Source organism: Misgurnus anguillicaudatus, chromosome 25, assembly GCF_027580225.2.
Source record: "Misgurnus anguillicaudatus chromosome 25, ASM2758022v2, whole genome shotgun sequence".
In the NCBI taxonomy this organism is placed as follows: Eukaryota; Metazoa; Chordata; class Actinopteri; order Cypriniformes; family Cobitidae; genus Misgurnus; species Misgurnus anguillicaudatus.
The window spans coordinates 7,554,034-7,575,883 of NC_073361.2; the positions used below are offsets into that span (position 1 = coordinate 7,554,034).

Here is a 21,850-nt window from a genome sequence, read left to right on the forward strand (position 1 = left end):
GCCCAAAATGCAAATACACTATTTATTACTCCGCCGTAAAAAACTTAAGATGACGTTATGCATCAATATGCAGCACTTATTGTATGTTTTACTGTATGTTGGGCAGGGGACGCGCGTTTCTCCTTGCTCATGAGCTGAAGCACGCAGTACAGCACAGCAGGAAAGTGACAGCGCGGTGATTTAATGCAGGTCCATGACGGGAAAAGCATTCACAAAACTCTCTTAAAGTTTTATTTCTTTGTTTAATATCATTACAGTTTGTCATTAGACTCTTATATTGATTCTAGGAAGCTTTTTTACCCGCTGTCATCACTCCATAAAGCAATAGGCGTGTCATCTTTGTTTGTTTGGCGCTCTTCCAGCTTACCTGCGAGTGACGTGTTTACGTTTGGGAGGAGTAAAGCGCGACGTATGTGGTTTCATCAACCAGATGCATTTACACTTCTTTGAAATGCGTCCCAGACCACCTCCTGAAGTGGTTTGAGCGATCGGATTTAAATCCGTCTCGAAATCGTTTCAGAGGGCATTTACACCTTGTCTTTTTACGATCAGATAGCTATCCGATCAGAGAAAACGCATGAAGTGACCAGGTGTAAAAAGCCCCTTAGCCACTTTGGAGCTTATCAAGCTGGGGAAGTAGCTCAGTGGTAAAGCATGCTTTGCTTGTATGAGGTCCTGGGTTCAATCCCCAGCATCTCCAAGTACTTATCCGGTTTAAGAACACCTGAGTAAGTGCTTTACAAGTCGTATAGTAGTTCCTTGTCTTGCCTTATTGCATATAGTAAGAAAAAAAACCTTAAACATATTAGACACTTTGGAGCGTACCAAGCTGGGGATGTAGCTCAGTGGTAGAGCGCATGCTTCGCATGTATGAGGTCCTGGGTTCAATCCCCAGCATCTCCAAGTGCTTTTCTGAAATAAGAACACCTGAGTAAGTGTTGCTGTTGCATCTTATTTTGCAAGTCGTATAGAAGTTCCTTGTCTCCACTTCTTGCCTCTAGTCAGACGAAAAGCCCTAAACATTTTAGCCACATTGGAGTTCATTAAGCTGGGGATGTAGCTCAGTGGTAAAGCATGCTTTGCATGTATGAGGTCCTGGGTTCAACCCCCAGCATCTCCAAGTGCGTTTCTTGAATAAGAACACCTGAGTAAGTGTTGCTGTTGCATCTTATTTTGCAAGTCGTATAGAGGTTCCTTGTCTCCGCTTCTTGCCTCTAGTCAGACGAAAAGCACTAAACATCTTAGCCACTTTGGGTGTCATAAAGCTGGGGATGTAGCTCAGTGGTAGAGCGCATGCTTTGCATGTATGAGGTCCTGGGTTCAATCCCCAGCATCTCCAAATGCTTTTCTGGAATAAGAACACCTGAGTAAGTGTTGCTGTTGCATCTTATTTTGCAAGTCGTATAGTAGTTCCTTGTCTCGCCTTCTTGCCTCTAGTAAGACGAAAAACCCTAAACATCTTAGCCACTTTGGAGCTCAACAAGCTGGGGATGTAGCTCAGTGGTAGAGCGCATGCTTCGCATGTATGAGGTCCTGGGTTTAATCCCCAGCATCTCCAAATGCTTTTCTGGAATAAGAACACCTGAGTAAGTGTTGCTGTTGCATCTTATTTTGCAAGTCGTATAGTAGTTCCTTGTCTCAGCTTCTTGCCTCTAGTCAGACGAAAAGCCCTAAACATCTTAGCCACATTGGAGCTCATTAAGCTGGGGAAGTAGCTCAGTGGAAAAGCATGCTTTGCTTGTATGAGGTCCTGCGTTCAATCCCCAGCATCTCCAAGTGCTTTTCTGGAATAAGAACACCTGAGTAAGTGTTGCTGTTGCATCTTATTTTGCAAGTCGTATAGTAGTTCCTTGTCTCGCCTTCTTGCCTCTAGTAAGACGAAAAGCCCTAAACATCTTAGACACTTTGGAGTGTGCCAAGCTGGGGATGTAGCTCAGTGGTAGAGCGCATGCTTTGCATGTATGAGGTCCTGGGTTCAATCCCCAGCATCTCCAAGTGCTTTTCTGGAATAAGAACACCTGAGTAAGTGTTGCTGTTGCATCTTATTTTGCAAGTCGTATAGTAGTTCCTTGTCTCGCCTTCTTGCCTCTAGTAAGACGAAAAACCCTAAACATCTTAGCCACTTTGGAGCTTATCAGGCTGGGGATGTAGCTCAGTGGTAGAGCGCATGCTTTGCATGTATGATGTCCTGGGTTAAATCCCCAGCATCTCCAAGTACTTATCCGGTTAAAGAACACCTGAGTAAGTGCTTTACAAGTCGTATAGTAGGTCCTTGTCTCGCCTTCTTGCCTCTAGTAGGACAAAAAACCCTAAACATCTTAGCCACTTTGGAGCTTATCAAGCTGGGGATGTATCTCACTGGTAGAGCGCATGCTTTGCATGTATGAGGTCCTGGGTTCAATCCCCAGCATCTCCAAGTGCTTTTCTGGAATAAGAACACCTGAGTAAGTGTTGCTGTTTCATCTTATTTTGCAAGTCTAGAGAAGTTCCTTATCTCCGCTTCTTGCCTCTAGTCACACGAAAAGCCCTAAACATCTTAGCCACATTGGAGCTTATTAAGATGGGGATGTAGCTCAGTGGTAAAGCATGCTTTGCATGTATGAGGTCCTGAGTTCAATCCCCAGCATCTCCAAGTGCTTTTCTGGAATAAGAACACCTGAGTAAGTGTTGCTGTTGTATCTTATTTTGCAAGTCGTAAAGAAGTTGCTTGTCTCCGCTTCTTGCCTCTAGTAAGACAAAAAACCCTAAACATCTTAGCCACTTTGGAGCGTACCAAGCTGGGGATGTAGCTCAGTGGTAGAGCGCATGCTTCGCATGTATGAGGTCCTGGGTTCAATCCCCAGCATCTCCAAGTGCTTTTCTGGAATAAGAACACCTGAGTAAGTGTTGCTGTTGCATCTTATTTTGCAAGTCGTATAGAAGTTCCTTGTCTCCGCTTCTTGCCTCTAGTCAGACGAAAAGCCCTAAACATCTTAGCCACATTGGAGTTCATTAAGCTGGGGATGTAGCTCAGTGGTAAAGCATGCTTTGCATGTATGAGGTCCTGGGTTCAATCCCCAGCATCTCCAAGTGCGTTTCTTGAATAAGAACACCTGAGTAAGTGTTGCTGTTGCATCTTATTTTGCAAGTCGTATAGATGTTCCTTGTCTCCGCTTCTTGCCTCTAGTCAGACAAAAAGCACTAAACATCCTAGCCACTTTGGGTGTCATTAAGCTGGGGATGTAGCTCAGTGGTAGAGCGCATGCTTGGCATGTATGAGGTCCTGGGTTCAATCCCCAGCATCTCCAAATGCTTTTCTGGAATAAGAACACCTGAGTAAGTGTTGCTGTTGCATCTTATTTTGCAAGTCGTATAGTAGTTCCTTGTCTCGCCTTCTTGCCTCTAGTAAGACGAAAAACCCTAAACATCTTATCCAATTTGGAGCTTAACAAGCTGGGGATATAGCTCAGTGGTAGAGCGCATGCTTCGCATGTATGAGGTCCTGGGTTCAATAACCCAGCATCTCCAAATGCTTTTCTGGAATAAGAACACCTGAGTAAGTGTTGCTGTTGCATCTTATTTTGCAAGTCGTATAGTAGTTCCTTGTCTCAGCTTCTTGCCTCTAGTCAGACGAAAAGCCCTAAACATCTTAGCCACATTGGAGCTCATTAAGCTGGGGAAGTAGCTCAGTGGTAAAGCATGCTTTGCTTGTATGAGGTCCTGGGTTCAATCCCCAGCATCTCCAAGTGCTTTTCTGGAATAAGAACACCTGAGTAAGTGTTGCTGTTGCATCTTATTTTGCAAGTCGTATAGAAGTTCCTTGTCTCTGCTTCTTGCCTCTAGTCTGACGAAAAGCCCTAAACATCTTAGCCACATTGGAGCTTATTAAGATGGGGATGTAGCTCAGTGGTAAAGCATGCTTTGCATGTATGAGGTCCTGGGTTCAACCCCAGCATCTCCAAGTGCTTTTCTGGAATAAGAACACCTGAGTAAGTGTTACTGTTACATCTTATTTTGCAAGTCGTATAGTAGTTCCTTTTCTCGCCTTCTTGCCTCTAGTAAGACGAAAAACCCTAAAAATCTTAGCCACTTTGGAGCTTATCAAGCTGGGGATGTAGCTCAGTGGTAGCGGCATGCTTTGCATGTATGAGGTCCTGGGTTCAATCCCCAGCATTTCCAAGTGCTTTTCTGGAATAAGAACACCTGAGTAAGTGTTGCTGTTGCATCTTATTTTGCAAGTCGTATAGTAGTTCCTTGTCTCGCCTTCTTGCCTCTAGTAAGACGAAAAACCCTAAACATCTTAGCCACTTTGGAGCTTATCAAGCTGGGGATGTAGCTCAGTGGTAGAGCGCATGCTTTGCATGTATGAGGTCCTCGGTTCAATCCCCAGCATCTCCAAGTGCTTTTCTGGAATAAGAACACCTGAGTAAGTGTTGCTGTTGCATCTTATTTTGCAAGTCGTATAGAAGTTCCTTGTCTCCGCTTCTTGCCTCTAGTCAGACGAAAAGCCCTAAACATCTTAGCCACATTGGAGCTTATTAAGATGGGGATGTAGCTCAGTGGTAAAGCATGCTTTGCATGTATGAGGTTCTGGGTTCAAGCCCCAGCATCTCCAAGTGCTTTTCTGGAATAAGAACACCTGAGTAAGTGTTGCTGTTGTATCTTATTTTGCAAGTCGTATAGAAGTTGCTTGTCTCCGCTTCTTGCCTCTAGTAAGACAAAAAACCCTAAACATCTTAGACACTTTGGAGCGTACCAAGCTGGGGATGTAGCTCAGTGGTAGAGCGCATGCTTCGCATGTATGAGGTCCTGGGTTCAATCCCCAGCATCTCCAAGTGCTTTTCTGGAATAAGAACACCTGAGTAAGTGTTGCTGTTGCATCTTATTTTGCAAGTCGTATAGAAGTTCCGTGTCTCCGCTTCTTGCCTCTAGTCACACGAAAAGCCCTAAACATCTTAGCCACATTGGAGTTCATTAAGCTGGGGATGTAGCTCAGTGGTAAAGCATGCTTTGCATGTATGAGGTCCTGGGTTCAATCCCCAGCATCTCCAAGTGCGTTTCTTGAATAAGAACACCTGAGTAAGTGTTGCTGTTGCATCTTATTTTGCAAGTCGTATAGATGTTCCTTGTCTCCGCTTCTTGCCTCTAGTTAGACGAAAAGCACTAAACATCTTAGCCACTTTGGGTGTCATTAAGCTGGGGATGTAGCTCAGTGGTACAGCGCATGCTTTGCATGTATGAGGTCCTGGGTTCAATCCCCAGCATCTCCAAATGCTTTTCTGGAATAAGAACCCCTGAGTAAGTGTTGCTGTTGCATCTTATTTTGCAAGTCGTATAGTAGTTCCTTGTCTCGCCTTCATGCCTCTAGTAAGACGAAAAACCCTAAACATCTTAGCCACTTTGGAGCTCAACAAGCTGGGGATGTAGCTCAGTGGTAAAGCATGCTTTGCATGTATGAGGTCCTGGGTTCAATCCCCAGCATCTCCATGTACATATCTGGTTTAAGAAACCCCTGAGTAAGTGCTTTACAAGTCATATAGCCGTTCCTTGTCTCAGCTTCTTGCCTCTAGTCAGACGAAAAGCCCTAAACATCTTGGCCACATTGTAGCTTATTAAGATGGGGATGTAGCTCAGTGGTAGAGCGCATGCTTTGCATGTATGAGGTCCTGGGTTCAATCCCCAGCATCTCCAAGTACTTATCCGGTTTAAGAACACCTGAGTAAGTGCCTTACAAGTCGTATAGTAGTTCCTTGTCTCCGCTTCTTGCCTCTAGTAAAACGAAAAACCTTAAACATCTTAGCCACTTTGGAGCTCAACAAGCTGGGGATGTAGCTCAGTGGTAGAGCGCATGCTTCGCATGTATGAGGTCCTGGGTTTAATCCCCAGCATCTCCATGTACATATCTGGTTTAAGAAACCCCTGAGTAAGTGCTTTACAAGTCATATAGCCGTTCCTTGTCTCAGCTTCTTGCCTCTAGTCAGACGAAAAGCCCTAAACATCTTGGCCACATTGTAGCTTATTAAGATGGGGATGTAGCTCAGTGGTAGAGCGCATGCTTTGCATGTATGAGGTCCTGGGTTCAATCCCCAGCATCTCCAAGTACTTATCCGGTTTAAGAACACCTGAGTAAGTGCCTTACAAGTCGTATAGTAGTTCCTTGTCTTGCCTTCTTGCCTCTAGTAAGACAAAAAACCCTAAACATCTTAGACACTTTGGAGCGTACCAAGCTGGGGATGTAGCTCAATGGTAGAGCGCATGCTTCGCATGTATGAGGTCCTGGGTTCAATCCCCAGCATCTCCAAGTACTTATCCGGTTTAAGAACACCTGAGTAAGTGCTTTACAAGTCGTATAGTAGTTCCTTGTCTTGCCTTCTTGCCTCTAGTAAGACAAAAAACCCTAAACATCTTAGACACTTTGGAGCGTACCAAGCTGGGGATGTAGCTCAGTGGTAGAGCGCATGCTTCGCATGTATGAGGTCCTGGGTTCAATCCCCAGCATCTCCAAGTGCTTTTCTGGAATAAGAACACCTGAGTAAGTGTTGCTGTTGCATCTTATTTTGCAAGTCGTATAGAAGTTCCGTGTCTCCGCTTCTTGCCTCTAGTCACACGAAAAGCCCTAAACATCTTAGCCACATTGGAGTTCATTAAGCTGGGGATGTAGCTCAGTGGTAAAGCATGCTTTGCATGTATGAGGTCCTGGGTTCAATCCCCAGCATCTCCAAGTGCGTTTCTTGAATAAGAACACCTGAGTAAGTGTTGCTGTTGCATCTTATTTTGCAAGTCGTATAGATGTTCCTTGTCTCCGCTTCTTGCCTCTAGTCAGACGAAAAGCACTAAACATCTTAGCCACTTTGGGTGTCATTAAGCTGGGGATGTAGCTCAGTGGTACAGCGCATGCTTTGCATGTATGAGGTCCTGGGTTCAATCCCCAGCATCTCCAAATGCTTTTCTGGAATAAGAACACCTGAGTAAGTGTTGCTGTTGCATCTTATTTTGCAAGTCGTATAGTAGTTCCTTGTCTCGCCTTCATGCCTCTAGTAAGACGAAAAACCCTAAACATCTTAGCCACTTTGGAGCTCAACAAGCTGGGGATGGAGCTCAGTGGTAGAGCGCATGCTTCGCATGTATGAGGTCCTGGGTTCAATCCCCAGCATCTCCATGTACATATCTGGTTTAAGAAACCCCTGAGTAAGTGCTTTACAAGTCATATAGCCGTTCCTTGTCTCAGCTTCTTGCCTCTAGTCAGACGAAAAGCCCTAAACATCTTGGCCACATTGTAGCTTATTAAGATGGGGATGTAGCTCAGTGGTAGAGCGCATGCTTTGCATGTATGAGGTCCTGGGTTCAATCCCCAGCATCTCCAAGTACTTATCCGGTTTAAGAACACCTGAGTAAGTGCTTTACAAGTCGGATAGTAGTTCCTTGTCTCCGCTTCTTGCCTCTAGTAAGACGAAAAGCCCTAAACATCTTAGCCACTTTGGAGCTTATCAAGCTGGGGATGTAGCTCAGTGGTAGAGCGCATGCTTAGCATGTATGAGGTCCTGGGTTCAATCCCCAGCATCTCCAAGTACTTATCCGGTTTAAGAACACCTGAGTAAGTGCTTTACAAGTCGTATAGTAGTTCCTTGTCTTGCCTTCTTGCCTCTAGTAAGACAAAAAACCCTAAACATCTTAGACACTTTGGAGCGTACCAAGCTGGGGATGTAGCTCAGTGGTAGAGCGCATGCTTCGCATGTGTGAGGTCCTGGGTTCAATCCCCAGCATCTCCAAGTGCTTTTCTGGAATAAGAACACCTGAGTAAGTGTTGCTGTTGCATCTTATTTTGCAAGTCGTATAGTAGTTCCTTGTCTCCGCTTCTTGCCTCTAGTCAGACGAAAAGCCCTAAACATCTTAGCCACATTGGAGTTCATTAAGCTGGGGATGTAGCTCAGTGGTAAAGCATGCTTTGCATGTATGAGGTCCTGGGTTCAATCCCCAGCATCTCCAAGTGCGTTTCTTGAATAAGAACACCTGAGTAAGTGTTGCTGTTGCATCTTCTGTGGCAAGTCGTATAGATGTACATTGTCTCCGCTTCTTGCCTCTAGTCCGTCGAAAAGCACTAAACATCTTAGCCACTTTGGGTGTCATTAAGCTGGGGATGTAGCTCAGTGGTTGAGCGCATGGTTTGCATGTATGAGGTCCTGGGTTCAATCCCCAGCATCTCCAACTGCTTTTCTGGAATAAGAACACCTGAGTAAGTGTTGCTGTTGCATCTTATTTTGCAAGTCGTATAGTAGTTCCTTGTCTCGCCTTCTTGCCTCTAGTAAGACGAAAAACCCTAAACATCTTAGCCACTTTGGAGCTCAACAAGCTGGGGATGTAGCTCAGTGGTAGAGCGCATGCTTCGCATGTATGAGGTCCTGGGTTTAATCCCCAGCATCTCCAAATGCTTTTCTGGAATAAGAACACCTGAGTAAGTGTTGCTGTTGCATCTTATTTTGCAAGTCGTATAGTAGTTCCTTGTCTCAGCTTCTTGCCTCTAGTCAGACGAAAAGCCCTAAACATCTTAGCCACATTGGAGCTCATTAAGCTGGGGAAGTAGCTCAGTGGAAAAGCATGCTTTGCTTGTATGAGGTCCTGGGTTCAATCCCCAGCATCTCCAAGTGCTTTTCTGGAATAAGAACACCTGAGTAAGTGTTGCTGTTGCATCTTATTTTGCAAGTCGTATAGTAGGTCCTTGTCTCGCCTTCTTGCCTCTAGTAAGACGAAAAGCCCTAAACATCTTAGACACTTTGGAGTGTGCCAAGGTGGGGATGTAGCTCAGTGGTAGAGCGCATGCTTTGCATGTATGAGGTCCTGGGTTCAATCCCCAGCATCTCCAAGTGCTTTTCTGGAATAAGAACACCTGAGTAAGTGTTGCTGTTGCATCTTATTTTGCAAGTCGTATAGTAGGTCCTTGTCTCGCCTTCTTGCCTCTAGTAAGACGAAAAACCCTAAACATCTTAGCCACTTTGGAGCTTATCAGGCTGGGGATGTAGCTCAGTGGTAGAGCGCATGCTTTGCATGTATGAGGTCCTGGGTTCAATCCCCAGCATCTCCAAGTACTTATCCGGTTTAAGAACACCTGAGTAAGTGCTTTACAAGTCGTATAGTAGGTCCTTGTCTTGCCTTCTTGCCTCTAGTAGGACAAAAAACCCTAAACATCTTAGCCACTTTGGAGCTTATCAAGCTGGGGATGTAGCTCACTGGTATAGCGCATGCTTTGCATGTATGAGGTCCTGGGTTCAATCCCCAGCATCTCCAAGTGCTTTTCTGGAATAAGAACACCTGAGTAAGTGTTGCTGTTGCATCTTATTTTGCAAGTCGTATAGAAGTTCCTTGTCTCCGCTTCTTGCCTCTAGTCAGACGAAAAGCCCTAAACATCTTAGCCACATTGGAGCTTATTAAGATGGGGATGTAGCTTAGTGGTAAAGCATGCTTTGCATGTATGAGGTCCTGGGTTCAATCCCCAGCATCTCCAAGTGCTTTTCTGGAATAAGAACACCTGAGTAAGTGTTGCTGTTTCATCTTATTTTGCAAGTCGTATAGAAGTTCCTTGTCTCCGCTTCTTGCCTCTAGTCAGACGAAAAGCCCTAAACATCTTAGCCACATTGGAGCTTATTAAGATGGGGATGTAGCTTAGTGGTAAAGCATGCTTTGCATGTATGAGGTCCTGGGTTCAATCCCCAGCATCTCCAAGTGCTTTTCTGGAATAAGAACACCTGAGTAAGTGTTGCTGTTGTATCTTATTTTGCAAGTCGTATAGAAGTTGCTTGTCTCCGCTTCTTGCCTCTAGTAAGACAAAAAACCCTAAACATCTTAGACACTTTGGAGCGTACCAAGCTGGGGATGAAGCTCAGTGGAAGAGCGCATGCTTCGCATGTATGAGGTCCTGGGTTCAATCCCCAGCATCTCCAAGTGCTTTTCTGGAATAAGAACACCTGAGTAAGTGTTGCTGTTGCATCTTATTTTGCAAGTCGTATAGAAGTTCCTTGTCTCCGCTTCTTGCCTCTAGTCAGACGAAAAGCCCTAAACATCTTAGCCACATTGGAGTTCATTAAGCTGGGGATGTAGCTCAGTGGTAAAGCATGCTTTGCATGTATGAGGTCCTGGGTTCAATCCCCAGCATCTCCAAGTGCGTTTCTTGAATAAGAACACCTGAGTAAGTGTTGCTGTTGCATCTTATTTTGCAAGTCGTATAGATGTTCCTTGTCTCCGCTTCTTGCCTCTAGTCAGACAAAAAGCACTAAACATCCTAGCCACTTTGGGTGTCATTAAGCTGGGGATGTAGCTCAGTGGTAGAGCGCATGCTTTGCATGTATGAGGTCCTGGGTTCAATCCCCAGCATCTCCAAAAACTTTTCTGGAATAAGAACACCTGAGTAAGTGTTGCTGTTGCATCTTATTTTGCAAGTCGTATAGTAGTTCCTTGTCTAGCCTTCTTGCCTCTAGTAAGACGAAAAACCCTGAACCTCTTAGCCACTTTGGAGCTCAACAAGCTGGGGATGTAGCTCAGTGGTAGAGCGCATGCTTCGCATGTATGAGGTCCTGGGTTCAATAACCCAGCATCTCCAAATGCTTTTCTGGAATAAGAACACCTGAGTAAGTGTTGCTGTTGCATCTTATTTTGCAAGTCGTATCGTAGTTCCGTGTCTCAGCTTCTTGCCTCTAGTCAGACGAAAAGCCCTGAACATCTTAGCCACATTGGAGCTCATTATGCTGGGGACGTAGCTCAGTGGTAAAGCATGCTTTTGTTGTTTGAGGTCCTGGGTTCAATCCCCAGCATCTCCAAGTGCTTTTCTGGAATAAGAACACCTGAGTAAGTGTTGCTGTTGCATCTTATTTTGCAAGTCGTATAGAAGTTCCTTGTCTCTGCTTCTTGCCTCTAGTCAGGCGAAAAGCCCTAAACATCTTAGCCACATTGGAGCTTATTAAGATGGGGATGTAGCTCAGTGGTAAAGCATGCTTTGCATGTATGAGGTCCTGGGTTCAACCCCAGCATCTCCAAGTGCTTTTCTGGAATAAGAACACCTGAGTAAGTGTTACTGTTGCATCTTATTTTGCAAGTCGTATAGTAGTTCCTTTTCTTGCCTTCTTGCCTCTAGTAAGACGAAAAACCCTAAAAATCTTAGCCACTTTGGAGCTTATTAAGCTGGGGATGTAGCTCAGTGGTAGCGGCATGCTTTGCATGTATGAGGTCCTGGGTTCAATCCCCAGCATTTCCAAGTGCTTTTCTGGAATAAGAACACCTGAGTAAGTGTTGCTGTTGCATCTTATTTTGCAAGTCGTATAGTAGGTCCTTGTCTCGCCTTCTTGCCTCTAGTAAGACGAAAAGCCCTAAACATCTTAGACACTTTGGAGCGTGCCAAGCTGGGGATGTAGCTCAGTGGTAGAGCGCATGCTTTGCATGTATGAGGTCCTGCGTTCAATCCCCAGCATCTCCAAGTGCTTTTCTGGAATAAGAACACCTGAGTAAGTGTTGCTGTTGTATCTTATTTTGCAAGTCGTATAGAAGTTGCTTGTCTCCGCTTCTTGCCTCTAGTAAGACAAAAAACCCTAAACATCTTAGACACTTTGGAGCGTACCAAGCTGGGGATGTAGCTCAGTGGTAGAGCGCATGCTTCGCATGTATGAGGTCCTGGGTTCAATCCCCAGCATCTCCAAGTGCTTTTCTGGAATAAGAACACCTGAGTAAGTGTTGTTGTTGCATCTTATTTTGCAAGTCGTATAGAAGTTCCGTGTCTCCGCTTATTGCCTCTAGTCACACGAAAAGCCCTAAACATCTTAGCCACATTGGAGTTCATTAAGCTGGGGATGTAGCTCAGTGGTAAAGCATGCTTTGCATGTATGAGGTCCTGGGTTCAATCCCCAGCATCTCCAAGTGCGTTTCTTGAATAAGAACACCTGAGTAAGTGTTGCTGTTGCATCTTATTTTGCAAGTCGTATAGATGTTCCTTGTCTCCGCTTCTTGCCTCTAGTTAGACGAAAAGCACTAAACATCTTAGCCATTTTGGGTGTCATTAAGCTGGGGATGTAGCTCAGTGGTACAGCGCATGCTTTGCATGTATGAGGTCCTGGGTTCAATTCCCAGCATCTCCAAATGCTTTTCTGGAATAAGAACCCCTGAGTAAGTGTTGCTGTTGCATCTTATTTTGCAAGTCGTATAGTAGTTCCTTGTCTCGCCTTCATGCCTCTAGTAAGACGAAAAACCCTAAACATCTTAGCCACTTTGGAGCTCAACAAGCTGGGGATGTAGCTCAGTGGTAAAGCATGCTTTGCATGTATGAGGTCCTGGGTTCAATCCCCAGCATCTCCATGTACATATCTGGTTTAAGAAACCCCTGAGTAAGTGCTTTACAAGTCATATAGCCGTTCCTTGTCTCAGCTTCTTGCCTCTAGTCAGACGAAAAGCCCTAAACATCTTGGCCACATTGTAGCTTATTAAGATGGGGATGTAGCTCAGTGGTAGAGCGCATGCTTTGCATGTATGAGGTCCTGGGTTCAATCCCCAGCATCTCCAAGTACTTATCCGGTTTAAGAACACCTGAGTAAGTGCCTTACAAGTCGTATAGTAGTTCCTTGTCTCCGCTTCTTGCCTCTAGTAAAACGAAAAACCTTAAACATCTTAGCCACTTTGGAGCTCAACAAGCTGGGGATGTAGCTCAGTGGTAGAGCGCATGCTTCGCATGTATGAGGTCCTGGGTTCAATCCCCAGCATCTCCATGTACATATCTGGTTTAAGAAACCCCTGAGTAAGTGCTTTACAAGTCATATAGCCGTTCCTTGTCTCAGCTTCTTGCCTCTAGTCAGACGAAAAGCCCTAAACATCTTGGCCACATTGTAGCTTATTAAGATGGGGATGTAGCTCAGTGGTAGAGCGCATGCTTTGCATGTATGAGGTCCTGGGTTCAATCCCCAGCATCTCCAAGTACTTATCCGGTTTAAGAACACCTGAGTAAGTGCCTTACAAGTCGTATAGTAGTTCCTTGTCTCCGCTTCTTGCCTCTAGTAAAACGAAAAACCTTAAACATCTTAGCCACTTTGGAGCTCAACAAGCTGGGGATGTAGCTCAGTGGTAGAGCGCATGCTTCGCATGTATGAGGTCCTGGGTTCAATCCCCAGCATCTCCATGTACATATCTGGTTTAAGAAACCCCTGAGTAAGTGCTTTACAAGTCATATAGCCGTTCCTTGTCTCAGCTTCTTGCCTCTAGTCAGACGAAAAGCCCTAAACATCTTGGCCACATTGTAGCTTATTAAGATGGGGATGTAGCTCAGTGGTAGAGCGCATGCTTTGCATGTATGAGGTCCTGGGTTCAATCCCCAGCATCTCCAAGTACTTATCCGGTTTAAGAACACCTGAGTAAGTGCCTTACAAGTCGTATAGTAGTTCCTTGTCTTGCCTTCTTGCCTCTAGTAAGACAAAAAACCCTAAACATCTTAGACACTTTGGAGCGTACCAAGCTGGGGATGTAGCTCAGTGGTAGAGCGCATGCTTCGCATGTATGAGGTCCTGGGTTCAATCCCCAGCATCTCCAAGTACTTATCCGGTTTAAGAACACCTGAGTAAGTGCTTTACAAGTCGTATAGTAGTTCCTTGTCTTGCCTTCTTGCCTCTAGTAAGAAAAAAAACCTTAAACATCTTAGACACTTTGGAGCGTACCAAGCTGGGGATGTAGCTCAGTGGTAGAGCGCATGCTTCGCATGTATGAGGTCCTGGGTTCAATCCCCAGCATCTCCAAGTGCTTTTCTGAAATAAGAACACCTGAGTAAGTGTTGCTGTTGCATCTTATTTTGCAAGTCGTATAGAAGTTCCTTGTCTCCGCTTCTTGCCTCTAGTCTGACGAAAAGCCCTAAACATCTTAGCCACATTGGAGTTCATTAAGCTGGGGATGTAGCTCAGTGGTAAAGCATGCTTTGCATGTATGAGGTCCTGGGTTCAATCCCCAGCATCTCCAAGTGCGTTTCTTGAATAAGAACACCTGAGTAAGTGTTGCTGTTGCATCTTATTTTGCAAGTCGTATAGATGTTCCTTGTCTCCGCTTCTTGCCTCTAGTCAGACGAGAAGCACTAAACATCTTAGCCACTTTGGGTGTCATTAAGCTGGGGATGTAGCTAAGTGGTAGAGCGCATGCTTTGCATGTATGAGGTCCTGGGTTCAATCCCCAGCATCTCCAAATGCTTTTCTGGAATAAGAACACCTGAGTAAGTGTTGCTGTTGCATCTTATTTTGCAAGTCGTATAGTAGTTCCTTGTCTCGCCTTCTTGCCTCTAGTAAGACGAAAAACCCTAAACATCTTAGCCACTTTGGAGCTCAACAAGCTGGGGATGTAGCTCAGTGATAGAGCGCATGCTTTGCATGTATGAGGTCCTGGGTTCAATCCCCAGCATCTCCAAGTGCTTTTCTGGAATAAGAACACCTGAGTAAGTGTTGCTGTTTCATCTTATTTTGCAAGTCGTATAGAAGTTCCTTGTCTCCGCTTCTTGCCTCTAGTCAGACGAAAAGCCCTAAACATCTTAGCCACATTGGAGCTTATTAAGATGGGGATGTAGCTCAGTGATAAAGCATGCTTTGCATGTATGAGGTCCTGGGTTCAATCCCCAGCATCTCCAAGTGCTTTTCTGGAATAAGAACACCTGAGTAAGTGTTGCTGTTGTATCTTATTTTGCAAGTCGTATAGAAGTTGCTTGTCTCCGCTTCTTGCCTCTAGTAAGACAAAAAAACCCTAAACATCTTAGACACTTTGGAGCGTACCAAGCTGGGGATGTAGCTCAGTGGAAGAGCGCATGCTTCGCATGTATGAGGTCCTGGGTTCAATCCCCAGCATCTCCAAGTGCTTTTCTGGAATAAGAACACCTGAGTAAGTGTTGCTGTTGCATCTTATTTTGCAAGTCGTATAGAAGTTCCTTGTCTCCGCTTCTTGCCTCTAGTCAGACGAAAAGCCCTAAACATCTTAGCCACATTGGAGTTCATTAAGCTGGGGATGTAGCTCAGTGGTAAAGCATGCTTTGCATGTATGAGGTCCTGGGTTCAATCCCCAGCATCTCCAAGTGCGTTTCTTGAATAAGAACACCTGAGTAAGTGTTGCTGTTGCATCTTATTTTGCAAGTCGTATAGATGTTCCTTGTCTCCGCTTCTTGCCTCTAGTCAGACAAAAAGCACTAAACATCTTAGCCACTTTGGGTGTCATTAAGCTGGGGATGTAGCTCAGTGGTAGAGCGCATGCTTTGCATGTATGAGGTCCTGGGTTCAATCCCCAGCATCTCCAAATGCTTTTCTGGAATAAGAACACCTGAGTAAGTGTTGCTGTTGCATCTTATTTTGCAAGTCGTATAGTAGTTCCTTGTCTCGCCTTCTTGCCTCTAGTAAGACGAAAAACCCTAAACATCTTAGCCACTTTGGAGCTCAACAAGCTGGGGATGTAGCTCAGTGGTAGAGCGCATGCTTCGCATGTATGAGGTCCTGGGTTCAATAACCCAGCATCTCCAAATGCTTTTCTGGAATAAGAACACCTGAGTAAGTGTTGCTGTTGCATCTTATTTTGCAAGTCGTATAGTAGTTCCTTGTCTCAGCTTCTTGCCTCTAGTCAGACGAAAAGCCCTAAACATCTTAGCCACATTGGAGCTTATTAAGCTGTGGAAGTAGCTCAGTGGTAAAGCATGCTTTGCTTGTATGAGGTCCTGGGTTCAATCCCCAGCATCTCCAAGTGCTTTTCTGGAATAAGAACACCTGAGTAAGTGTTGCTGTTGCATCTTATTTTGCAAGTCGTATAGAAGTTCCTTGTCTCTGCTTCTTGCCTCTAGTCAGGCGAAAAGCCATAAACCTCTTAGCCACATTGGAGCTTATTAAGATGGGGATGTAGCTCAGTGGTAAAGCATGCTTTGCATGTATGAGGTCCTGGGTTCAACCCCAGCATCTCCAAGTGCTTTTCTGGAATAAGAACACCTGAGTAAGTGTTACTGTTGCATCTTATTTTGCAAGTCGTATAGTAGTTCCTTTTCTCGCCTTCTTGCCTCTAGTAAGACGAAAAACCCTAAAAATCTTAGCCACTTTGGAGCTTATCAAGCTGGGGATGTAGCTCAGTGGTAGCGGCATGCTTTGCATGTATGAGGTCCTGGGTTCAATCCCCAGCATCTCCAAGTGCTTTTCTGGAATAAGAACACCTGAGTAAGTGTTGCTGTTGCATCTTATTTTGCAAGTCGTATAGTAGGTCCTTGTCTCGCCTTCTTGCCTCTAGTAAGACGAAAAGCCCTAAACATCTTAGACACTTTGGAGCGTGCCAAGCTGGGGATGTAGCTCAGTGGTAGAGCGCATGCTTTGCATGAATGAGGTCCTGCGTTCAATCCCCGGCATCTCCAAGTGCTTTCTGGAATAAGAACACCTGAGTAAGTGTTGCTGTTGCATCTTATTTTGCAAGTCGTATAGTAGTTCCTTGTCTCGCCTTCTTGCCTCTAGTAAGACGAAAAACCCTAAACATCTTAGCCACTTTGGAGCTTATCAAGCTGGGGATGTAGCTCAGTGGTAGAGCGCATGCTTTGCATGTATGAGGTCCTGGGTTCAATCCCCAGCATCTCCAAGTGCTTTTCTGGAATAAGAACACCTGAGTAAGTGTTGCTGTTTCATCTTATTTTGCAAGTCGTATAGAAGTTCCTTGTCTCCGCTTCTTGCCTCTAGTCAGACGAAAAGCCCTAAACATCTTAGCCACATTGGAGCTTATTAAGATGGGGATGTAGCTCAGTGGTAAAGCATGCTTAGCATGTATGAGGTTCTGGGTTCAATCCCCAGCATCTCCAAGTGCTTTTCTGGAATAAGAACACCTGAGTAAGTGTTGCTGTTGTATCTTATTTTGCAAGTCGTATAGAAGTTGCTTGTCTCCGCTTCTTGCCTCTAGTAAGACAAAAAACCCTAAACATCTTAGACACTTTGGAGCGTACCAAGCTGGGGATGTAGCTCAGTGGTAGAGCGCATGCTTCGCATGTATGAGGTCCTGGGTTCAATCCCCAGCATCTCCAAGTGTTTTCTGGAATAAGAACACCTGAGTAAGTGTTGCTGTTGCATCTTATTTTGCAAGTCGTATAGAAGTTCCGTGTCTCCGCTTCTTGCCTCTAGTCACACGAAAAGCCCTAAACATCTTAGCCACATTGGAGTTCATTAAGCTGGGGATGTAGCTCAGTGGTAAAGCATGCTTTGCATGTATGAGGTCCTGGGTTCAATCCCCAGCATCTCCAAGTGCGTTTCTTGAATAAGAACACCTGAGTAAGTGTTGCTGTTGCATCTTATTTTGCAAGTCGTATAGATGTTCCTTGTCTCCGCTTCTTGCCTCTAGTCAGACGAAAAGCACTAAACATCTTAGCCACTTTGGGTGTCATTAAGCTGGGGATGTAGCTCAGTGGTACAGCGCATGCTTTGCATGTATGAGGTCCTGGGTTCAATCCCCAGCATCTCCAAATGCTTTTCTGGAATAAGAACACCTGAGTAAGTGTTGCTGTTGCATCTTATTTTGCAAGTCGTATAGTAGTTCCTTGTCTCGCCTTCATGCCTCTAGTAAGACGAAAAACCCTAAACATCTTAGCCACTTTGGAGCTCAACAAGCTGGGGATGTAGCTCAGTGGTAGAGCGCATGCTTCGCATGTATGAGGTCCTGGGTTCAATCCCCAGCATCTCCATGTACATATCTGGTTTAAGAAACCCCTGAGTAAGTGCTTTACAAGTCATATAGCCGTTCCTTGTCTCAGCTTCTTGCCTCTAGTCAGACGAAAAGCCCTAAACATCTTGGCCACATTGTAGCTTATTAAGATGGGGATGTAGCTCAGTGGTAGAGCGCATGCTTTGCATGTATGAGGTCCTGGGTTCAATCCCCAGCATCTCCAAGTACTTATCCGGTTTAAAAACACCTGAGTAAGTGCCTTACAAGTTGTATAGTAGTTCCTTGTCTCCGCTTCTTGCCTCTAGTAAAACGAAAAACCTTAAACATCTTAGCCACTTTGGAGCTTATCAAGCTGGGGATGTAGCTCAGTGGTAGAGCGCATGCTTAGCATGTATGAGGTCCTGGGTTCAATCCCCAGCATCTCCAAGTACTTATCCGGTTTAAGAACACCTGAGTAAGTGCTTTACAAGTCGTATAGTAGTTCTTTGTCTTGCCTTCTTGCCTCTAGAAAGACAAAAAACCCTAAACATCTTAGACACTTTGGAGCGTACCAAGCTGGGGATGTAGCTCAGTGGTAGAGCGCATGCTTCGCATGTATGAGGTCCTGCGTTCAATCCCCAGCATCTCCAAGTGCTTTTCTGGAATAAGAACACCTGAGTAAGTGTTGCTGTTGCATCTTATTTTGCAAGTCGTATAGAAGTTCCTTGTCTCCGCTTCTTGCCTCTAGTCAGACGAAAAGCCCTAAACATCTTAGCCACATTGGAGTTCATTAAGCTGGGGATGTAGCTCAGTGGTAAAGCATGCTTTGCATGTATGAGGTCCTGGGTTCAATCCCCAGCATCTCCAAGTGCGTTTCTTGAATAAGAACACCTGAGTAAGTGTTGCATCTTATTTTGCAAGTCGTATAGATGTTCCTTGTCTCCGCTTCTTGCCTCTAGTCAGACGAAAAGCACTAAACATCTTAGCCACTTTGGGTGTCATTAAGCTGGGGATGTAGCTCAGTGGTAGAGCGCATGCTTTGCATGTATGAGGTCCTGGGTTCAATCCCCAGCATCTCCAAATGCTTTTCTGGAATAAGAACACCTGAGTAAGTGTTGCTGTTGCATCTTATTTTGCAAGTCGTATAGTAGTTCCTTTTCTCGCCTTCTTGCCTCTAGTAAGACGAAAAACCCTAAAAATCTTAGCCACTTTGGAGCTTATCAAGCTGGGGATGTAGCTCAGTGGTAGCGGCATGCTTTGCATGTATGAGGTCCTGGGTTCAATCCCCAGCATCTCCAAGTGCTTTTCTGGAATAAGAACACCTGAGTAAGTGTTGCTGTTGCATCTTATTTTGCAAGTCGTATAGTAGGTCCTTGTCTCGCCTTCTTGCCTCTAGTAAGACGAAAAGCCCTAAACATCTTAGACACTTTGGAGCGTGCCAAGCTGGGGATGTAGCTCAGTGGTAGAGCGCATGCTTTGCATGTATGAGGTCCTGCGTTCAATCCCCAGCATCTCCAAGTGCTTTTCTGGAATAAGAACACCTGAGTAAGTGTTGCTGTTGCATCTTATTTTGCAAGTCGTATAGTAGTTCCTTGTCTTGCCTTCTTGCCTCTAGTAAGACAAAAAACCCTAAACATCTTAGCCACATTGGAGCTTATTAAGATGGGGATGTAGCTCAGTGGTAAAGCATGCTTTGCATGTATGAGGTCCTGGGTTCAATCCCCAGCATCTCCAAGTGCTTTTCTGGAATAAGAACACCTGAGTAAGTGTTGCTGTTGCATCTTATTTTGCAAGTCGTATAGAAGTTCCTTGTTTCCGCTTCTTGCCTCTAGTAAGACGAAAAGCCCTAAACATCTTAGACACTTTGGAGTGTGCCAAGCTGGGGATGTAGCTCAGTGGTAGACGCATGCTTTGCATGTATGAGGTCCTGGGTTCAATCCCCAGCATCTCCAAGTGCTTTTCTGGAATAAGAACACCTGAGTAAGTGTTGCTGTTGCATCTTATTTTGCAAGTCGTATAGTAGGTCCTTGTCTCGCCTTCTTGCCTCTAGTAAGACGAAAAGCCCTAAACATCTTAGACACTTTGTAGCTTATTAAGATGGGGATGTAGCTCAGTGGTAAAGCATGCTTTGCATGTATGAGGTCCTGGGTTCAATCCCCAGCATCTCCAAGTGCTTTTCTGGAATAAGAACACCTGAGTAAGTGTTGCTGTTTCATCTTATTTTGCAAGTCGTATAGAAGTTCCTTGTCTCCGCTTCTTGCCTCTAGTCAGACGAAAAGCCCTAAACATCTTAGCCACATTGGAGCTTATTAAGATGGGGATGTAGCTCAGTGGTAAAGCATGCTTTGCATGTATGAGGACCTGGGTTCAATCCCCAGCATCTCCAAGTGCTTTTCTGGAATAAGAACACCTGAGTAAGTGTTGCTGTTGCATCTTATTTTGCAAGTCGTATAGAAGTTCCTTGTCTCCGCTTCTTGCCTCTAGTCAGGCGAAAAGCCCTAAACATCTTAGCCACATTGGAGCTTATTAAGATGGGGATGTAGCTCAGTGGTAAAGCATGCTTTGCATGTATGAGGTCCTGGGTTCAACCCCAGCATCTCCAAGTTCTTTTCTGGAATAAGAACACCTGAGTAAGTGTTACTGTTGCATCTTATTTTGCAAGTCGTATAGAAGTTCCTTGTCTCCGCTTCTTGCCTCTAGTCAGACGAAAAGCCCTAAACATCTTAGCCACATTGGAGCTTATTAAGATGGGGATGTAGCTTAGTGGTAAAGCATGCTTTGCATGTATGAGGTCCTGGGTTCAATCCCCAGCATCTCCAAGTGCTTTTCTGGAATAAGAACACCTGAGTAAGTGTTGCTGTTGTATCTTATTTTGCAAGTCGTATAGAAGTTGCTTGTCTCCGCTTCTTGCCTCTAGTAAGACAAAAAACCCTAAACATCTTAGACACTTTGGAGCGTACCAAGCTGGGGATGAAGCTCAGTGGAAGAGCGCATGCTTCGCATGTATGAGGTCCTGGGTTCAATCCCCAGCATCTCCAAGTGCTTTTCTGGAATAAGAACACCTGAGTAAGTGTTGCTGTTGCATCTTATTTTGCAAGTCGTATAGAAGTTCCTTGTCTCCGCTTCTTGCCTCTAGTCAGACGAAAAGCCCTAAACATCTTAGCCACATTGGAGTTCATTAAGCTGGGGATGTAGCTCAGTGGTAAAGCATGCTTTGCATGTATGAGGTCCTGGGTTCAATCCCCAGCATCTCCAAGTGCGTTTCTTGAATAAGAACACCTGAGTAAGTGTTGCTGTTGCATCTTATTTTGCAAGTCGTATAGATGTTCCTTGTCTCCGCTTCTTGCCTCTAGTCAGACAAAAAGCACTAAACATCCTAGCCACTTTGGGTGTCATTAAGCTGGGGATGTAGCTCAGTGGTAGAGCGCATGCTTTGCATGTATGAGGTCCTGGGTTCAATCCCCAGCATCTCCAAATGCTTTTCTGGAATAAGAACACCTGAGTAAGTGTTGCTGTTGCATCTTATTTTGCAAGTCGTATAGTAGTTCCTTGTCTCGCCTTCTTGCCTCTAGTAAGACGAAAAACCCTAAACATCTTAGCCACTTTGGAGCTCAACAAGCTGGGGATGTAGCTCAGTGGTAGAGCGCATGCTTCGCATGTATGAGGTCCTGGGTTCAATAACCCAGCATCTCCAAATGCTTTTCTGGAATAAGAACACCTGAGTAAGTGTTGCTGTTGCATCTTATTTTGCAAGTCGTATAGTAGTTCCTTGTCTCAGCTTCTTGCCTCTAGTCAGACGAAAAGCCCTAAACATCTTAGCCACATTGGAGCTCATTAAGCTGGGGAAGTAGCTCAGTGGTAAAGCATGCTTTGCTTGTATGAGGTCCTGGGTTCAATCCCCAGCATCTCCAAGTGCTTTTCTGGAATAAGAACACCTGAGTAAGTGTTGCTGTTGCATCTTATTTTGCAAGTCGTATAGAAGTTCCTTGTCTCTGCTTCTTGCCTCTAGTCAGGCGAAAAGCCCTAAACATCTTAGCCACATTGGAGCTTATTAAGATGGGGATGTAGCTCAGTGGTAAAGCATGCTTTGCATGTATGAGGTCCTGGGTTCAACCCCAGCATCTCCAAGTGCTTTTCTGGAATAAGAACACCTGAGTAAGTGTTACTGTTGCATCTTATTTTGCAAGTCGTATAGTAGTTCCTTTTCTTGCCTTCTTGCCTCTAGTAA

The 21,850-nt window shown here is 44.9% G+C and overlaps 1 protein-coding gene and 50 non-coding genes across 52 annotated transcripts in view; 50 read left to right on the top strand and 1 right to left on the bottom strand.

Annotated features, from left to right (window-relative positions):
• Nucleotides 1-21,850, bottom strand: part of LOC129426409 (phospholipid scramblase 2) — a 61,018-nt gene that overhangs the window by 19,286 nt on the left and 19,882 nt on the right. The gene's annotated exons all lie outside the window — the stretch shown is intronic.
• Nucleotides 832-903, top strand: trnaa-cgc (transfer RNA alanine (anticodon CGC)). Its single transcript has one exon. It is a non-coding gene; the product is annotated as a tRNA-Ala (tRNA).
• Nucleotides 1,268-1,339, top strand: trnaa-ugc (transfer RNA alanine (anticodon UGC)). The gene has a single exon. It is a non-coding gene; the product is annotated as a tRNA-Ala (tRNA).
• Nucleotides 1,487-1,558, top strand: trnaa-cgc (transfer RNA alanine (anticodon CGC)). The gene has a single exon. It is a non-coding gene; the product is annotated as a tRNA-Ala (tRNA).
• Nucleotides 1,923-1,994, top strand: trnaa-ugc (transfer RNA alanine (anticodon UGC)). The gene has a single exon. It is a non-coding gene; the product is annotated as a tRNA-Ala (tRNA).
• On the top strand, nucleotides 2,142-2,213 carry trnaa-ugc (transfer RNA alanine (anticodon UGC)). The gene has a single exon. It is a non-coding gene; the product is annotated as a tRNA-Ala (tRNA).
• trnaa-ugc (transfer RNA alanine (anticodon UGC)) lies at nucleotides 2,780-2,851 on the top strand. The gene has a single exon. It is a non-coding gene; the product is annotated as a tRNA-Ala (tRNA).
• trnaa-ggc (transfer RNA alanine (anticodon GGC)) lies at nucleotides 3,216-3,287 on the top strand. The gene has a single exon. It is a non-coding gene; the product is annotated as a tRNA-Ala (tRNA).
• On the top strand, nucleotides 3,435-3,507 carry trnaa-cgc (transfer RNA alanine (anticodon CGC)). Its single transcript has one exon. It is a non-coding gene; the product is annotated as a tRNA-Ala (tRNA).
• trnaa-cgc (transfer RNA alanine (anticodon CGC)) lies at nucleotides 4,742-4,813 on the top strand. The gene has a single exon. It is a non-coding gene; the product is annotated as a tRNA-Ala (tRNA).
• On the top strand, nucleotides 5,178-5,249 carry trnaa-ugc (transfer RNA alanine (anticodon UGC)). The gene has a single exon. It is a non-coding gene; the product is annotated as a tRNA-Ala (tRNA).
• On the top strand, nucleotides 5,599-5,670 carry trnaa-ugc (transfer RNA alanine (anticodon UGC)). Its single transcript has one exon. It is a non-coding gene; the product is annotated as a tRNA-Ala (tRNA).
• On the top strand, nucleotides 5,802-5,873 carry trnaa-cgc (transfer RNA alanine (anticodon CGC)). The gene has a single exon. It is a non-coding gene; the product is annotated as a tRNA-Ala (tRNA).
• trnaa-ugc (transfer RNA alanine (anticodon UGC)) lies at nucleotides 6,006-6,077 on the top strand. The gene has a single exon. It is a non-coding gene; the product is annotated as a tRNA-Ala (tRNA).
• trnaa-cgc (transfer RNA alanine (anticodon CGC)) lies at nucleotides 6,209-6,280 on the top strand. Its single transcript has one exon. It is a non-coding gene; the product is annotated as a tRNA-Ala (tRNA).
• Nucleotides 6,412-6,483, top strand: trnaa-cgc (transfer RNA alanine (anticodon CGC)). Its single transcript has one exon. It is a non-coding gene; the product is annotated as a tRNA-Ala (tRNA).
• trnaa-ugc (transfer RNA alanine (anticodon UGC)) lies at nucleotides 6,848-6,919 on the top strand. The gene has a single exon. It is a non-coding gene; the product is annotated as a tRNA-Ala (tRNA).
• Nucleotides 7,067-7,138, top strand: trnaa-cgc (transfer RNA alanine (anticodon CGC)). The gene has a single exon. It is a non-coding gene; the product is annotated as a tRNA-Ala (tRNA).
• On the top strand, nucleotides 7,271-7,342 carry trnaa-ugc (transfer RNA alanine (anticodon UGC)). The gene has a single exon. It is a non-coding gene; the product is annotated as a tRNA-Ala (tRNA).
• On the top strand, nucleotides 7,474-7,545 carry trnaa-ugc (transfer RNA alanine (anticodon UGC)). The gene has a single exon. It is a non-coding gene; the product is annotated as a tRNA-Ala (tRNA).
• trnaa-cgc (transfer RNA alanine (anticodon CGC)) lies at nucleotides 7,677-7,748 on the top strand. Its single transcript has one exon. It is a non-coding gene; the product is annotated as a tRNA-Ala (tRNA).
• On the top strand, nucleotides 8,332-8,403 carry trnaa-cgc (transfer RNA alanine (anticodon CGC)). Its single transcript has one exon. It is a non-coding gene; the product is annotated as a tRNA-Ala (tRNA).
• On the top strand, nucleotides 8,768-8,839 carry trnaa-ugc (transfer RNA alanine (anticodon UGC)). Its single transcript has one exon. It is a non-coding gene; the product is annotated as a tRNA-Ala (tRNA).
• On the top strand, nucleotides 8,987-9,058 carry trnaa-ugc (transfer RNA alanine (anticodon UGC)). Its single transcript has one exon. It is a non-coding gene; the product is annotated as a tRNA-Ala (tRNA).
• Nucleotides 9,843-9,914, top strand: trnaa-ugc (transfer RNA alanine (anticodon UGC)). Its single transcript has one exon. It is a non-coding gene; the product is annotated as a tRNA-Ala (tRNA).
• On the top strand, nucleotides 10,279-10,350 carry trnaa-ugc (transfer RNA alanine (anticodon UGC)). Its single transcript has one exon. It is a non-coding gene; the product is annotated as a tRNA-Ala (tRNA).
• On the top strand, nucleotides 10,498-10,570 carry trnaa-cgc (transfer RNA alanine (anticodon CGC)). The gene has a single exon. It is a non-coding gene; the product is annotated as a tRNA-Ala (tRNA).
• Nucleotides 11,588-11,659, top strand: trnaa-ugc (transfer RNA alanine (anticodon UGC)). Its single transcript has one exon. It is a non-coding gene; the product is annotated as a tRNA-Ala (tRNA).
• trnaa-ugc (transfer RNA alanine (anticodon UGC)) lies at nucleotides 12,024-12,095 on the top strand. The gene has a single exon. It is a non-coding gene; the product is annotated as a tRNA-Ala (tRNA).
• trnaa-ugc (transfer RNA alanine (anticodon UGC)) lies at nucleotides 12,445-12,516 on the top strand. Its single transcript has one exon. It is a non-coding gene; the product is annotated as a tRNA-Ala (tRNA).
• trnaa-cgc (transfer RNA alanine (anticodon CGC)) lies at nucleotides 12,648-12,719 on the top strand. The gene has a single exon. It is a non-coding gene; the product is annotated as a tRNA-Ala (tRNA).
• trnaa-ugc (transfer RNA alanine (anticodon UGC)) lies at nucleotides 12,852-12,923 on the top strand. Its single transcript has one exon. It is a non-coding gene; the product is annotated as a tRNA-Ala (tRNA).
• trnaa-cgc (transfer RNA alanine (anticodon CGC)) lies at nucleotides 13,055-13,126 on the top strand. Its single transcript has one exon. It is a non-coding gene; the product is annotated as a tRNA-Ala (tRNA).
• trnaa-ugc (transfer RNA alanine (anticodon UGC)) lies at nucleotides 13,259-13,330 on the top strand. The gene has a single exon. It is a non-coding gene; the product is annotated as a tRNA-Ala (tRNA).
• trnaa-cgc (transfer RNA alanine (anticodon CGC)) lies at nucleotides 13,462-13,533 on the top strand. The gene has a single exon. It is a non-coding gene; the product is annotated as a tRNA-Ala (tRNA).
• On the top strand, nucleotides 13,665-13,736 carry trnaa-cgc (transfer RNA alanine (anticodon CGC)). Its single transcript has one exon. It is a non-coding gene; the product is annotated as a tRNA-Ala (tRNA).
• trnaa-ugc (transfer RNA alanine (anticodon UGC)) lies at nucleotides 14,320-14,391 on the top strand. The gene has a single exon. It is a non-coding gene; the product is annotated as a tRNA-Ala (tRNA).
• Nucleotides 14,757-14,828, top strand: trnaa-cgc (transfer RNA alanine (anticodon CGC)). Its single transcript has one exon. It is a non-coding gene; the product is annotated as a tRNA-Ala (tRNA).
• On the top strand, nucleotides 15,193-15,264 carry trnaa-ugc (transfer RNA alanine (anticodon UGC)). Its single transcript has one exon. It is a non-coding gene; the product is annotated as a tRNA-Ala (tRNA).
• Nucleotides 15,412-15,484, top strand: trnaa-cgc (transfer RNA alanine (anticodon CGC)). Its single transcript has one exon. It is a non-coding gene; the product is annotated as a tRNA-Ala (tRNA).
• On the top strand, nucleotides 16,501-16,572 carry trnaa-ugc (transfer RNA alanine (anticodon UGC)). Its single transcript has one exon. It is a non-coding gene; the product is annotated as a tRNA-Ala (tRNA).
• trnaa-cgc (transfer RNA alanine (anticodon CGC)) lies at nucleotides 16,937-17,008 on the top strand. Its single transcript has one exon. It is a non-coding gene; the product is annotated as a tRNA-Ala (tRNA).
• trnaa-ugc (transfer RNA alanine (anticodon UGC)) lies at nucleotides 17,372-17,443 on the top strand. The gene has a single exon. It is a non-coding gene; the product is annotated as a tRNA-Ala (tRNA).
• On the top strand, nucleotides 17,591-17,662 carry trnaa-cgc (transfer RNA alanine (anticodon CGC)). The gene has a single exon. It is a non-coding gene; the product is annotated as a tRNA-Ala (tRNA).
• On the top strand, nucleotides 17,795-17,866 carry trnaa-ugc (transfer RNA alanine (anticodon UGC)). The gene has a single exon. It is a non-coding gene; the product is annotated as a tRNA-Ala (tRNA).
• trnaa-agc (transfer RNA alanine (anticodon AGC)) lies at nucleotides 17,998-18,069 on the top strand. Its single transcript has one exon. It is a non-coding gene; the product is annotated as a tRNA-Ala (tRNA).
• trnaa-cgc (transfer RNA alanine (anticodon CGC)) lies at nucleotides 18,201-18,272 on the top strand. Its single transcript has one exon. It is a non-coding gene; the product is annotated as a tRNA-Ala (tRNA).
• Nucleotides 18,631-18,702, top strand: trnaa-ugc (transfer RNA alanine (anticodon UGC)). Its single transcript has one exon. It is a non-coding gene; the product is annotated as a tRNA-Ala (tRNA).
• Nucleotides 20,589-20,660, top strand: trnaa-cgc (transfer RNA alanine (anticodon CGC)). The gene has a single exon. It is a non-coding gene; the product is annotated as a tRNA-Ala (tRNA).
• Nucleotides 21,025-21,096, top strand: trnaa-ugc (transfer RNA alanine (anticodon UGC)). Its single transcript has one exon. It is a non-coding gene; the product is annotated as a tRNA-Ala (tRNA).
• trnaa-cgc (transfer RNA alanine (anticodon CGC)) lies at nucleotides 21,244-21,316 on the top strand. Its single transcript has one exon. It is a non-coding gene; the product is annotated as a tRNA-Ala (tRNA).